We start from the raw sequence: 13,891 nt of genomic DNA, 5'->3' as shown, positions 1-13,891 counted from the left end.
CCAATGTTTCATAAGATCTATGAAGGATTGATCTTAAAGATGCATGTTTGTTAACTTGCGCCTTTTATTTATTCTCATCATGAGTTGCATCTTTACAATTGTCCCTCACCCTTAAAGGGACATCATTTTTTAATCTTTTGGACATATTTTTTATATTTTAAAGGTGTTATTCCTCTAATCACATGCGTGCACATCATATATGACACACATCTATCCATGCAATGCCAAATATAACCTAATCTTAAAATATCCCTATGTTTAACCTCACAGATATTTTTCTTCTATAGTATCTCATCTCACTACTAAACTAGTTAATTTTGTATGGGCATGACTACTTTATCCACCTTAGACCAAGATTTTCTACATTCTATGTGGATCATACCAAATCATCCAAACTCACCAATCCTTGTTCTACACTCAAGATATCCATTCTTAGTCACATAGTCTCACACTTCTTCTGTTCTACTTGTTTAGTCCTTGCAAAATACTTCTTTTCTTATCTTCCTTTGATCTAAAACATATTATGTATAGAATCAATATAGTCAACCATTTTAAAAATGTTACGCATATGATTGTATAAATTCCATTACCACTACTGGAAATATAAGAGGTGTAACTGAGAGGGGAGGGGTGAATCAATTACCACAAAAATAAATTGTAGGGGCTTAGATGTCAATCGAAATTGAACTCTGATGTAACTCGGTATATACATAGGAAAAATGTTGTAACTCTGTAATCACTAAAATAGCTTGGTAAATGCTTAACATGAAAATCTTAAGATATTATCTGTGATTGATCTTATTTTAACTTAGTTTGATATAAACATATAAAAGAAATAACATGAACACACTTGACACCAAGATTTTAATGTGGAAATCCAATTTGGGAAAAACTACCAATTGCATCTAGTTACCAATTTTCACTCTTTTGAAGTGAGTCTTGTTAGGAGCCAACCCTATTAAAGGTTAAAAAACACACTGTTAGGTGTGACCCTTTTAGAGAATTTAATCACCTTGTTATGAGTGGCCTTATTAGACGTCTTTATAAAATTCAATAGAAATGCCACCTTGTTAGAGGATTTACAAATATCTGTTAAGCTCCAACTTTGTTAGGAGATTTATATCACCGTTATAATGATTAGAGAGTAACAATGAGATAGCTTGATTTCTGATGCAACTGAATTGCTGATTACAAATGTCAATTTTGGCTTGTATACTTGATCATTCCTGATCGAATGTATCTTTGTATCTCAACAAGGATATGCTGCTCATCCTTCTAGTTCACTTCCTTTAAGCATCATTAAATCTTCAATTATGTTCCACTTTTTTTTTTTCTTTCTAATTCTCAACTTGACCTTATATTTATATCTTACACATTATCAAGTTGGCTTGAATAAAAATTAGAATAATTAATAGTTATCTCCTTAGTCAGCTAGAACCAACAAACAATTTAATCCAACTCAATATACCGAAACAAGAAAATCCTTTGTTAGCTGACCCTGCTTAGTAGATACTAACTCAAAGTGATTTTTCTGTGTTAACCAAGTGAACTCGGTTAACACTGCATATTCAAAGGTTCCTTTAATAACCGAGTGATCTCAATTAACACTAGTTCTATCCAACATTTCCTTCATTAACTAAGTGAGCTCGATTAACACTCAACTTCTACAAACTTTCCTTTGTTGTCCAAGTGAACTCGATATACACTATCTTCTGAACTAGGAAAACTCTTGATGCAACCAAAATTCCTTAAATAATTAAGATAAACATAAGATAAAAAGAACACAAAAATAAATATTAGAACTCCAAATTCTTCTTTATTATTCTTCCAATCCTCCTCCTACAATGAGATAAATTAGAATTTTAAATACAAATCCAAAATTACCATTTTTGGTAGTTTTTTAATAAAACTATTTTGTTGCCATTTTTGGTAATTTTTAAAACAACTTGAAAAAAGCTATTTTTTTTCATGAAACTTCTTAAAACTGAGATAAGATGAACTGCCAACTAATATTTGAAACTGGAAGTAATATTTTGAGGTTATTAATAAAAAGCAACTTTCTAAAAACTAAGAGAAACATTAAAAGCTTTAAAAAACTACTAAAAGCTCCTACTTTGAAAGCCACTAAAGCTTCTACATCATTCTCCTCTGGTTGAAAGAATGTAGCTCCTACAAGTTATTTTTTGAATGTGTAAAGCTTCTTTTCTAGAAAATTTTCGTCCATTGTATCAAACATTGATTTTATTAACTTAGAGGAATGCAAGTTTATCCCTTCTTCTTGGTCCTTCAAATTTTTGATATTTTTTCATTCATCTTTGCATCTATCATTGGATCCCTCTTCCTCTTATTTTTCTTAATCCATATTCTACTCAATATCTTCTCAGCTTTTAAAATCTGAAATTCTTTTTCTTCTGTATAAACCTTTGTACCACAATTATTTATGTCTTCAACATATAATATATCAGAAAATCCACCATTTCCATAGTTAACATAATACCTTTGAGAACATTCATATACCGCATTAAAAATATCTAAAACATCTTAATTAGAAATCTCATTATAAACAACCTTTTCTATTTGCTCATTCTGAACATAAGGTTGAAAATGACAAAAAGGCTCTTCCACAACTATGTTTATCTTGGCTTCTTCAATTCCTGATGTCAAAATAGTCATTGATATACTCACCATTTATATTTTATCTCTTCTTTTATTTTTTGTGTCTCCTCTTTCCTTTTCTTCTTCTGAATATTTTTCTAAAAAGACCATGCAATCTTCTTTTTGATTGGTAGGTATCATTTTTGCATTTCTAATTCCATTAGCTTTCTTAATTGTTGCTATTGTGGTTTCAAAATGCATACCCCATTTCGATTAGAAATTGGAACCCCCTACTTTATTTCTTTTTCGACTTTTCGGATCCCTAGTCTGGGTTTGAGTCCTTTTCTAGTGTTTTTGGTCAGATCTTGGTCCCATTTTGAAAAACCCAAAGTTTGGATTTCATCATTAGAGGAGATAAGTCTTTTTGCAAAGCAAAAAGGTGCACCAGTGCACCTACCCAGGTGTGCTAATGCACTAAAACACATAAAAGGGCACTCATCATAGGTAAGTGCATAGCAGTGTAGCTATGCACCCCCCTCACTCCTCCACTTTTTATTCTTGCTTCCTCTGGCTCTCCTCATCGTATCATCACACCAGAAGAGGTGCACACCACCCCATCATCGCCTCCCCTACCTACACTAAAGCAATGGAACAATGTTAAAACTTTGAGTTAAGGTGTGCAATAACACACCTAATGATGTGTGCCTGTTGTGCACTTTAGTATTCATTTTTTTGCTTTAAATGCACTTAAGTCAACATAGGGTGCACATCAATGCACCCCATGAGGTGCGTTGCTGCACACCCATATGTTAAAATTTGATGAAAGGCACACCTGTCAAGTGCACAAGGTGCATCCTTTTTTTTTGCATTCCAAGGGTAAAATTAAGTTTTTAAGGTGTTCTCGACACTTAGGGATTTAGGGTTGTTTCTCGTCATTATTAGGATTTGTCTTAATTAAGTATTTTCAACTCTCTAGATTAATGTTTGCATTTTTGTGTAGATAAAAGGGCATCCTCAACTTGTCGAGGTTATAACTTTTGACCTAGAGCTCAAAATTTAGAACTGTTTACACCGGTGGAAAGAAGAACTAAAGATCTAATTTTAGTCCCTAAAATAGCAAGCCTTTAGTTGTCCAATTTTAGGGATCAATGAAAGTTTCAACTTGATATTTTGAGCAGAAGACCTCCGAAAAAGCCAGTTAAATGGACCTAGAAAAACTTGTAAAAAGGTATGAAAATGTTTCAAATGTTTGATCATTTTGGATAATCTAGATCACTTGGTCTCTGATTGGGAAGGATCAGATAGTCGAAGAGAAGAAAGAATCAAGGAATTTACACTAAAGATCAAAGATACAGAGGTCAAATACGTGAACTAGAACAGGTTCTTCATCTTATGCAACTATTAATGACAAGATTCAGCACAAGTGCCTTGGGATTTTAGAAGTAGAATGAGTTTGGGTTTATAAAAGTTTTTGGCTATAAAGAAGGTATAAATCATCAAAAGGATCAAAGTAAGTACACAAAAGTGATCTAAAACCCCATTTGAGCAAAACCCAAAAATCATTTTCAAAACTAAGAACTTTGATTTTTTGGCAATTTGAGCACCTTGCACAAATTTCATCGAGGTGCCTAGCTCTGTAGGTGTGCAATTCATGAAGGTGCACAATTCACACAGGTCTGCAGGTCCACAGGTGCATATTTTCAGAAAGCTCTGTCGACAGTTAATTGCTAGTTCTAAAAATAGAGCTTTCCATGCATCAGAAGCACATTCTGATAGCAATTTAACTTTGACAAACGCCCAATAAATGATCAGCTTCTAGACACTTCTAGTCACTTCCACATCGACTGAAGGATTTCTTATTCTTTTTCTCTCATAAATTCTTTGTTTTATGACATGCAAAGGCTCATGCATCCAATTAATGAATATAAAAATGGATGGATTCTTACTTAGCACCAGTTAGATTGTTAGTTTGTATATAATTAATTTTTTTTATTAAATCTAAAGCATATTATTGCATGAAGATATCTCTCACTCTCAACACAAATTGAGGAGACAATTTCTTATAAATACTCCATTGTAATATGTAATTGGGGCCACCATTATTTTTTAATAAAATTATGCTTTTGGTGCTCACATTTAGAGTGTAGTGATTCTTGCCTAAATGTGTCATTGTTTTGTGAATTTTTTTCATGGAATTGTGATTGAGCCAAAGGTTTATTGCATTGTTTCTAGTTGTGCGATCTTTTAGTTCCAGTGTTTGCTATAGTTTAATGAATTTTTCTGATGTATCTAGCTCGAGAAGAAATCACCAAGTTGTGCCTGCATAACTCTTTGTCTCACATGAGTGCACTTTTCATGGCCTTGCAATTTGATGAAGAGAAAAACACCATATAGTTACTAAGTTTCTCACTGATGATTGCATTAGTGGAATTAAGAAAGTGTTGCTCCTACTCTCATTGGTTACCTACCGATTTCTTTGAAAGCTTAATTGGCAAATGTGTTGTTTTTTGTAGCTTATGTCCATTAGGATTTTAATTTCATGTTATTTGTTTTAAAGTTTTTGTTACTTTCTTTACTAACCCCTTGTTAAATTAGGAATTCATATAGTTGCATTGTTAGATTGCATTCATCATAAGAATAGAAAATACCAAAAAACATATATCTTTTGTGGTTAATTTTGAAACAACAAGCAGATTGATCATTTGATCTGAAATTGGTTCGAACTAGGAAAGGCCTCCTCGTGAACATTCACATTTATCTTAAATTGAGTGGATTCTAGTAGGTCACAAGATCACCTGAAACCTTGGAGTTGATCCTCTGATTAGCTTTTCAAGAGAGGAGTTCGAAAAGATTCCTGCCGTTAAGCATTGTGCAAAATGACAACTCAACATTTGCCAGCTTTCTTGCAATTCTCTTAACATTTCTTTCAACTCTAATCACCTCATCTCTTCCTCCTTCCTCTTTCTCTCTTTCTCTTTTATTTTATTTTCTTCTCTCCTCTTATGCAAATACTTCATCAATAAATCTAGTTCTTCAAATGAGTCCATTAACCTTGCTTTTACTTTGCCTTTGCCTCAACTTAGGTATTTTATCTTCTCTACCTAGTCTTCAGGAAACTAGTTCCTCTTCTCAACCTGCATAAACATAAACTCAAAAAAACATAAGCATAAAAATATCCTTTTCCTAGATCTTCTATGCTCTGATACCAAATGATGCAGCCAAAATTCCTCAAACAATTAACATAAACATAAGAGAGAAAGAACACAAAAATAAATATTAGAACTCCAAATTCTTCAAGTTATTATTCTTCCAAATCCTCCTCCTCCTACAATGAGATAAATTACAATTTTAAATACAAATACGAAATTACCATATTTGGTAGTTTTTAAATAATTTTTTTTGCCATTTTGGTAATTTTTTAAACAACTCAAAAAAAGCTTATTTTTTTTGTGAAGCTTCCTAAAAATAAGATAAGATGAACTGATAACTAACATTCAAAATTGGAAGTAATATTTTGAGGTTACTAATAAAAAACAACTTTCTAAAAACTAAGAAAAACATTAAAAGCTTTAAAAAACTACTAAAAGCTCTTACATCAACTCTGGAGTACTCGATAGACACAAAAAATTGTCTTCAATGCCCAAGTGAACTCAACATACATTGATTGGTAATGATATGATATTTTGTGTAACATCAAAGACAATACACAATTGATCAATTATTTCCAACAACCACATGTAACATTTCATCAATAAAAAATAATAAACACACAAATTCAAAGGATCAAATAATGAAGAAACCACCACATGGCACTGAAAATTATAATTAGGGGCTTATAAACATTATAAATATTATTTTATTTGGTTGAAGATCTAAAATACTTGATATGTGCATGAAATCAATCCAATTAAGTCTATACTTTACATTGCATCTATCTTGATAAATATTAAGTTACATGTAAGGAAAAAAATATATTTTCTCACTAATTCTCAACCATTCTCGATATGGTGTTCATGGGATTGAATTATCTAGCATTCAATAAATTACCAATAAAATCTTCAAGTATGGCCCCAATAGGGTATGCTTCATTACTCCTAAAGAATACAAATATCTTAGGATAGGAGAGTTAGGTGCAATTCAGGAGAATTACTATATTTAACATGTTGTTGGTAAGGTTGTAATCTTCATGCGAATAGCTTCTCACATGAATAACTTAACTGTGTGATAGAATAAATAAAGATAAAATAAAATTATAGAAGACAAGAAAAAGTTCCCAAAAAAGAAAATGATGAGCATTAGTGAGGAAAAATCCTCACTTGCGATGAGAAGATGGGTGCAAAAACCTCAAAGAAGTTTTACTAGTTATGACTACAAAAGATAACAATTAATACCTCATTTTTAATGTTGCATTTGAGGGTAAAAGCACAAATTTGTGTCACCTTTTAGGACCTCTAAGCTTGTTTTGGTCAAATCTCGTTTCTTTATCAAAACTTTTTTTTTCAAAACTAAAAATACCCTTTTATAGATCTTAGAGTCAATATCATAGTTATATAAATTTCATAATATTTTTATTAGTTATATTATGTTATAATTTTAAAATATTATAAATAGACATTTTGACATTTTAGAAGATGCTTCCTTAAAAAAGGGAAGAAATAGTAAATCATATCAAAATAAATGACAAAATATATTTATCCCTAGGGGAGAGAGTCCTCTTCAAGAATCTATAATTGTTTTTCAAAAAGGTGTAGATTTGATAGGGAAGTTTTGATGGGTGGAAAAAATTGTTGGTTTCTCACAAGGTCAAATTCGAGTACTTATAACAAAGAAAATATACATTAAAAAACCAATCTTTCTTTTTTTGTTCCTTAGCTATACATGTCATTATAACATATTTTCAAAACAAAGAAAAAAAAAGATGATTTGCATAAACTTGTTTGATGGGAACTACACCTCATATTTTTTAGTAAAAAAGGACTTAATTTAAAAAAATAAAAAAATAAATGCTTACTCAAAATAATTAAAAAAATTATAGGCATAAAATTCATCCAATTTCAGACATTTCATCAGTTTACATCATCTTCAAATTCTAGACACAAATGATATTTTTACATCATTAAATTTGAACACTTTGTGTTTAGGGATCCTTTTTCTTTATAAAAGGTGATAGAGGTTTGTGCTTTTTCCCTTGAAAGATCCTCACGATACCTCATTTTCTATGGATGGTGTTTCCATACTTACATGATGCTAATAGGAGGAAGTAAATGTAAAATAATTACATCAATGAATGCCCAAAACTAGATAATCTAGTGGAAAACCAATGAATGCAGATAAAAAAATTATTAATTACTTCGATGACTAATGACATCATGTTGGAATTTCAATGGGAAAGGTAAACTTCTGAGTGGGGCGGGGTAAATTAGTGCTTTAAACTTTGACCCATAAAATATTCACCACACATCCATCTCATACATTCAACAAATAAATTGAAATACCATGTAAATCATGTACATCTAAAGCATGTAAGTAAGTATTCACACATATATCACATAATATATTCAATTACACAGAAACTCTCCAATGAGAAGGTAAAATTGGGGTGGGGATGAAACTCGCAAATCTTCACTACTATAGTAATAGAGTGTATCTAATAAAAGTTATAATATTTGACCATGAAACATGATCTACTATGTGAAAGGTCTGCCTTGTTAATGGATTACAAAGACTATTAGGTCTTACCTTGTTAAAGGATTTCAACACCCTATTAGAAGTGTACCTTGCTAAAGGACTTCAACTCACAATTAAGCAACCTCACCTTGTTAGAGGATTTCAATACAACCTATTAGGACTACTCTATTAAGAGATTTAACTAATTCACCTATTCAAATGTTTCAATATTGATCCCATGATTAACACTCTTATGCTTGATCATAGATCACCTCTATCTTGTTGTGTACTTGATCCTTCTTGATCAGATGTCTCTCTACTATTCACTATTTCCTTCCTCTATTCTCCTTTAACTAATTTTGCAATACAATTAATATCATAATACCTTGGTCACCACGAATGTCCTGGTTTGCACATGAAAAACTCTCCTTGATCATTCATTCATTCCCTTTCATGCTCATAGGAAGTTTAGGGTTTGTCTTCCTTAAGAAGAACTAGGTGACTTAGGGTTAGGTATGAAATAACAACTGTGATTCATTGATATTGCCACTTAAACCTTCCTTTTAGCTGATTGGTTTCATGTAATGCATAGAGATTCCAACTTAAGATTCATCCTTATTACCAAAATATTGTAATTCAATCTTTAAGTCATCTAAAAAAATGGTTACATAGTAGTTTGTGCCAGTACAAACAACTATGACAAAACTGTGTTGCTTGGAAACTGAAGTCCTTGGTGCTTGACACATACCGACTTCAATACTGTTACTTGGCATCTGAATGACTTAGCATGCACTTCTTACTTGGCTCTTGAATCACTCAGCACATACCATCTACTTACAACTTGAGTGACTTGTTACATGAGTGAGTCAACACTCATTTACTCGGCATGCTCTAACTTATATGTTGTGCTCGGTATATGTTACTTGTTTGGCATGAACTAAGTAAATGACTTAAGTGTATAGATGCTCACGAGTCAAAACCATTCCGAGATCAACAATCTCCCCCTTTGACATGAGTGTTAAAAACACTTGGTCATGTATCAATACTCTTATTCTTATGAGCATAACATAACTGACTATTTGGCTTCTATACACAATTTCAAAATATCAAAATTTTGCAACAACTTATACCTCAAAAATCTCATAACTCCCCTTGAGTTGTTTGATCTATTCTATTCTATATTCTGTATCAAAATCTCTCCTATTAAGTAGATTTTCCTTAGTTGATACTCTTTCACTTGCTTTCTACTCTTACTCCCCATTATCTCTTACTCTTCCATTTTCTTGCTCTCTCTACTCCCCCTTTTTGACACTAATGTCAATGGGTCATACAGTAATAGTGTATTTGTCGAAAAATGATTTATGGACCTCAAGAATAATCTTTAGAGCAATATTCCAATTGTCACAAGCTACCTTCAAAGACCTAATTTGGATGGCCAGCTCGACAACAAGGTATACTAGGCCATCTAATGTAGAAAGATTGGGGTCTTTCTTCATAAGAGTTTCAACATAGCCTAACTCCTTATGTAGAATCTTTATGTAAGGAGTCAATGTAGTATGGATGCTTATCAATTTAGCCCTTATGTTGGCTTCATCTATAGATAGTGTTGCTAATTGACTTTGGGTTTGCAATAGGGTCTTAAAGTGTTTCTCACTTTGAGATGGAGTCATGGGAAATTTAGCTCTGGATGACTGTATTTGACTTTCAAAGATTAGGATTGTAAGGAAACTTGGCAATAAAGAATATAACCGTTTCTACATAACCCATAATAGATTTGAAATAAATACGAAATTAAAATTCACATGCAAGAGAAAAGACAACATACCCACAAACTGTGACACAAGATATACCCTGGGAAACCCTCATTGAGGGAAAAACCCAGCCTCCAAAAGCATCCATCACCATGTATTATTCAGCAAAAATATCATTGCCATACAATGATGGAAGCCTTCATGGCCATAGCCACAACCGAGCAAACTATGTGAACAAACATGAATCCACACATCCCATGCCATGCTTTCAACCTTCACAAATGCTCCCTTGGCTAACCTGTCAAGCCTTGTCACGCTCGACTCTTGCCTTTTGTCTTCTCCTTGTCACTCTCTCTCTTTACAACAACTACCCTTGTGGCTGCTTATATAGTAGCAAGTCCCACAAAGCCACCAAGTGGTATTACATAAACCATGTGCTAAAACCATGTGCTACCTAACCCACTGACCCCACATTTAATATTGGGCATTTAATTCTTTTCCCCAATATTAAATAATTACATAAAATATTTTTACAATGTTACAATACAACTCATCAAGAATATTCCATGGGAATCATTACATGTTGCACGTCCATCTAGGTACAACATTACATAATAAAATAAAATAATAAAATATAACAATATTATGCAATGTGTGCAACACCCATTATCTTCAACAATCTCCCACTTGTTGTATACATTGCATAGGGTCAATCTGTAGCCACATAAATGAACAAAGGAACAATCCCTCCAAGCACATCCACCATCATGGATCAAAATACACCAAGTGCTCCATCCTGGTACCCACAACAAAATCAAAGTATCCAACATCTCAAACATGAATGATCTCACCTCCTATTATGCCACTCCCACTGGACATACATAGAAGCCATCCAAAGAGAAAACCACCCAACCTGTCGCATTAGAAGATCATAAAATCCTGTACCAATTGAAAAATTCTGAGCACCAATAACTTGATCCAAAGGTAATCACATGTATCCGTAGTTGTCAAAATATCCATAGCTAAAATAGTACCCACAGCAAGTGCCAAACCCATCCAACTATCCATACCTCAAAGGTATAACAAGTGTATCTCATATCACTGACATATCCAATCTGCAACCTGCAATCACAACCCTCAAGAGCAATACCTGCCACATATATACCAAGAAGCTCCCACTGCAAAAGATAATGTCAAATCTATAACCAATCCACTCACAACATCTCAAAGAAGTGAATCCATGTAGCATCAAAGACATCCACAATACATCAACTAATAACCTGCAAGAACAACTCTCATAACAAGTCTCCAATGCTCTCCCAAGTTCACCACAACCAACAGAGGAAAGAGAAAGAAATAACCATGTCATCTCTCACATGACATGCATGAGCACAAACCAGTGATCACAATCTCCAACCAATCTCAAATCCAATGTAAGCAAAACTGAACATCTAGGAAGATAACCAAGACCAGAGAAACCATGCAAATCATAACCTGTATCATGTCCTTCTACACACACCTCTAGATGTAAACTGTGCAAGTATGATCTCCTCCATAAAACCCCAACAAGAAGCCTCAACAACACCCAAACCATACCATGAAACTCATCATGGATGTAAGCCTCTCACAAGAAGATCAAACTCAATAAAACCATTCCTAAACCAAGGAATAACCATTCCTAATCCAAGGAATATGCCCAATATAAAACCATCTACCAAACTCAACCAGCATAACAACATATGCACATGGAGATAACCAATGCTAAACCATCTCTCAAATGAACCCTCCAGAACTAACTCATGTACCATAGCTCAAGATCCATATCCATGAAAGACAAGCATAAATATAATGCAACTGAGAGAAACAATGGGCTATACCTCTCAAGTAGCAAACCGCCGAGTAGACCAAGAGTGGGGAATGAGAATGCTCATCAAGATACCCAAGTCTCCAACCAAGACTCATCTAAGAACAATCTCCTCTCAAGTCTATATCAGGTGACTGCCCCTCGGACTTCCTGCTGAAACCATCAACCATCCCAACAAATACTTCTCTAATCCAAGAGAAATCAACGTCACCGCTGTCTCTAAGTATTCATGAGCACCTGTAACCAATCAATCCATGCCAACTCCAAATGCAACATAGCAATATCATGAAGTATCCAGCTTATTATCAGTGTACTCAATACCAAGAAACTAAACCAAGATCAATGTCAAAGTTCTAACCATGGCCTCAGGAACATAAACATGACAACATGATCTTACCATCTCAACTAAAGAGATAACATGCTTTACATGAACATACCATAACATGTCACAACTCTAAACGCGTATCAAGAGTATACCATGATATAATAATGAAACCATCCTTATACCAAGGATAACATGCCAAATAAAAGCATAAACCACACCTTTGCCAAGAACCTTGTGAGTCCTCAAGATGCAACCATCTCCACACACCATGAAGAAAACCATCTCCACATACTAGGAAGAACCATCTCCACATACCATGAAGATAACCAAGAACTCCATGAGTCCTTAAGATCTAACCATCTTCACCCACCATGAAGATAACAAGTGCACCATGCAAATGTCAAAGACGCTTCTGCAGCAACAGGATCTAAGATAAACCTCCAACATCTGCAAACACTCAATAAATATATCAATGCCAACAACTCCCACTCAACCATAGTACCAAGTCACCTATGGCATCATAAAGTCCATCCTCTCCAAACCAAGAAGATATAAATCAAACCAGGAACTAATCCTGCACTGTCACCCCATCACTGTCACAAGCTCCCACTAAACCGTGTATCGAAGCTATCCATGACATCATGATGAAAAATAACCATCCTCTAACCATGAGAATCAACCAAGGCATCAAACCATCAAAGAACTCAAAGTGCACATCATGAGCTCCTCAAAAGAAAACCGAATAACCATGATCCTCAACCAAGAAGATATACCACCATAACTAAATCAGAAAATCCAAGCTAATGAACATCAAGGATGTACCTGTATAACCAATCATGTCATGCCAAAATCCATGACACCATGATCACATCCATGAACCGAGCATCTGGCTCTCAATATGTCCAACCTGTCAGCATAAAATAGTCAACCACAATCCTCCACCATGACTGTACCTGGTAACAACATCTCATCCCTTCTACATGAAGATAAAATCATGTGACTTAGGGCATAGACAACCAAAATCCAAGCCACCAATCTAAATATGCATCAATAATGAAAGATCAATGGGCAAAGACAACCCATAACCAAGCCATAAATGCAACCTGTAAGTATAGACTGCTTACAACACTACACAACTTGTAGATCCAACAAGTCATCATGCATAGCCAAACCAAACACTGATAACCATATCATCATGAGACCAATCTGAAATATGAACTGAGTATACAATGACATCAAATCTTAAATCTCCAATGCCATAAACTCACAATGTTACCATAGTCAAAATATATACCATAAACTGTTCAGATAAATATATCACAAAATAAATCATGCCAAACCTACACCAAATCTGAACCAATTTGTAGAGCTCTCCAATAGCTTTCCGTTGACTACTCGAAGTCCAAAATCCGACTCCGTATGCCCAAGTTATGCCCTAATCCGTGCTCAAAATAAATAACATCTGACTTTAGGGCTCTTAAAACTTGAAAAAATCTCAAAATCACAGAACCAAACCTACACCATCTTGTAGTGCTCTGAATTAGCTTTCCAACGCCTATAAGAACTCTAAAATCTGATATTCTGAGAGAAAGTTATGGCCATTTTACTAAGACAGTCTTTTTACTATTTTCAATACGATTTTTCATTTTTTTTTTTTTTCAGGGACGAAAATTCCGACGGGATTAAATT

This window comes from Cupressus sempervirens, chromosome 7, assembly GCF_028749045.1.
Source record: "Cupressus sempervirens isolate cs-2001-9-10 chromosome 7, ASM2874904v1, whole genome shotgun sequence".
Classification (NCBI taxonomy): Eukaryota; Viridiplantae; Streptophyta; class Pinopsida; order Cupressales; family Cupressaceae; genus Cupressus; species Cupressus sempervirens.
The sequence above is the reverse complement of the archived record's forward strand: the minus strand, read 5'-3'. Positions refer to the sequence as shown.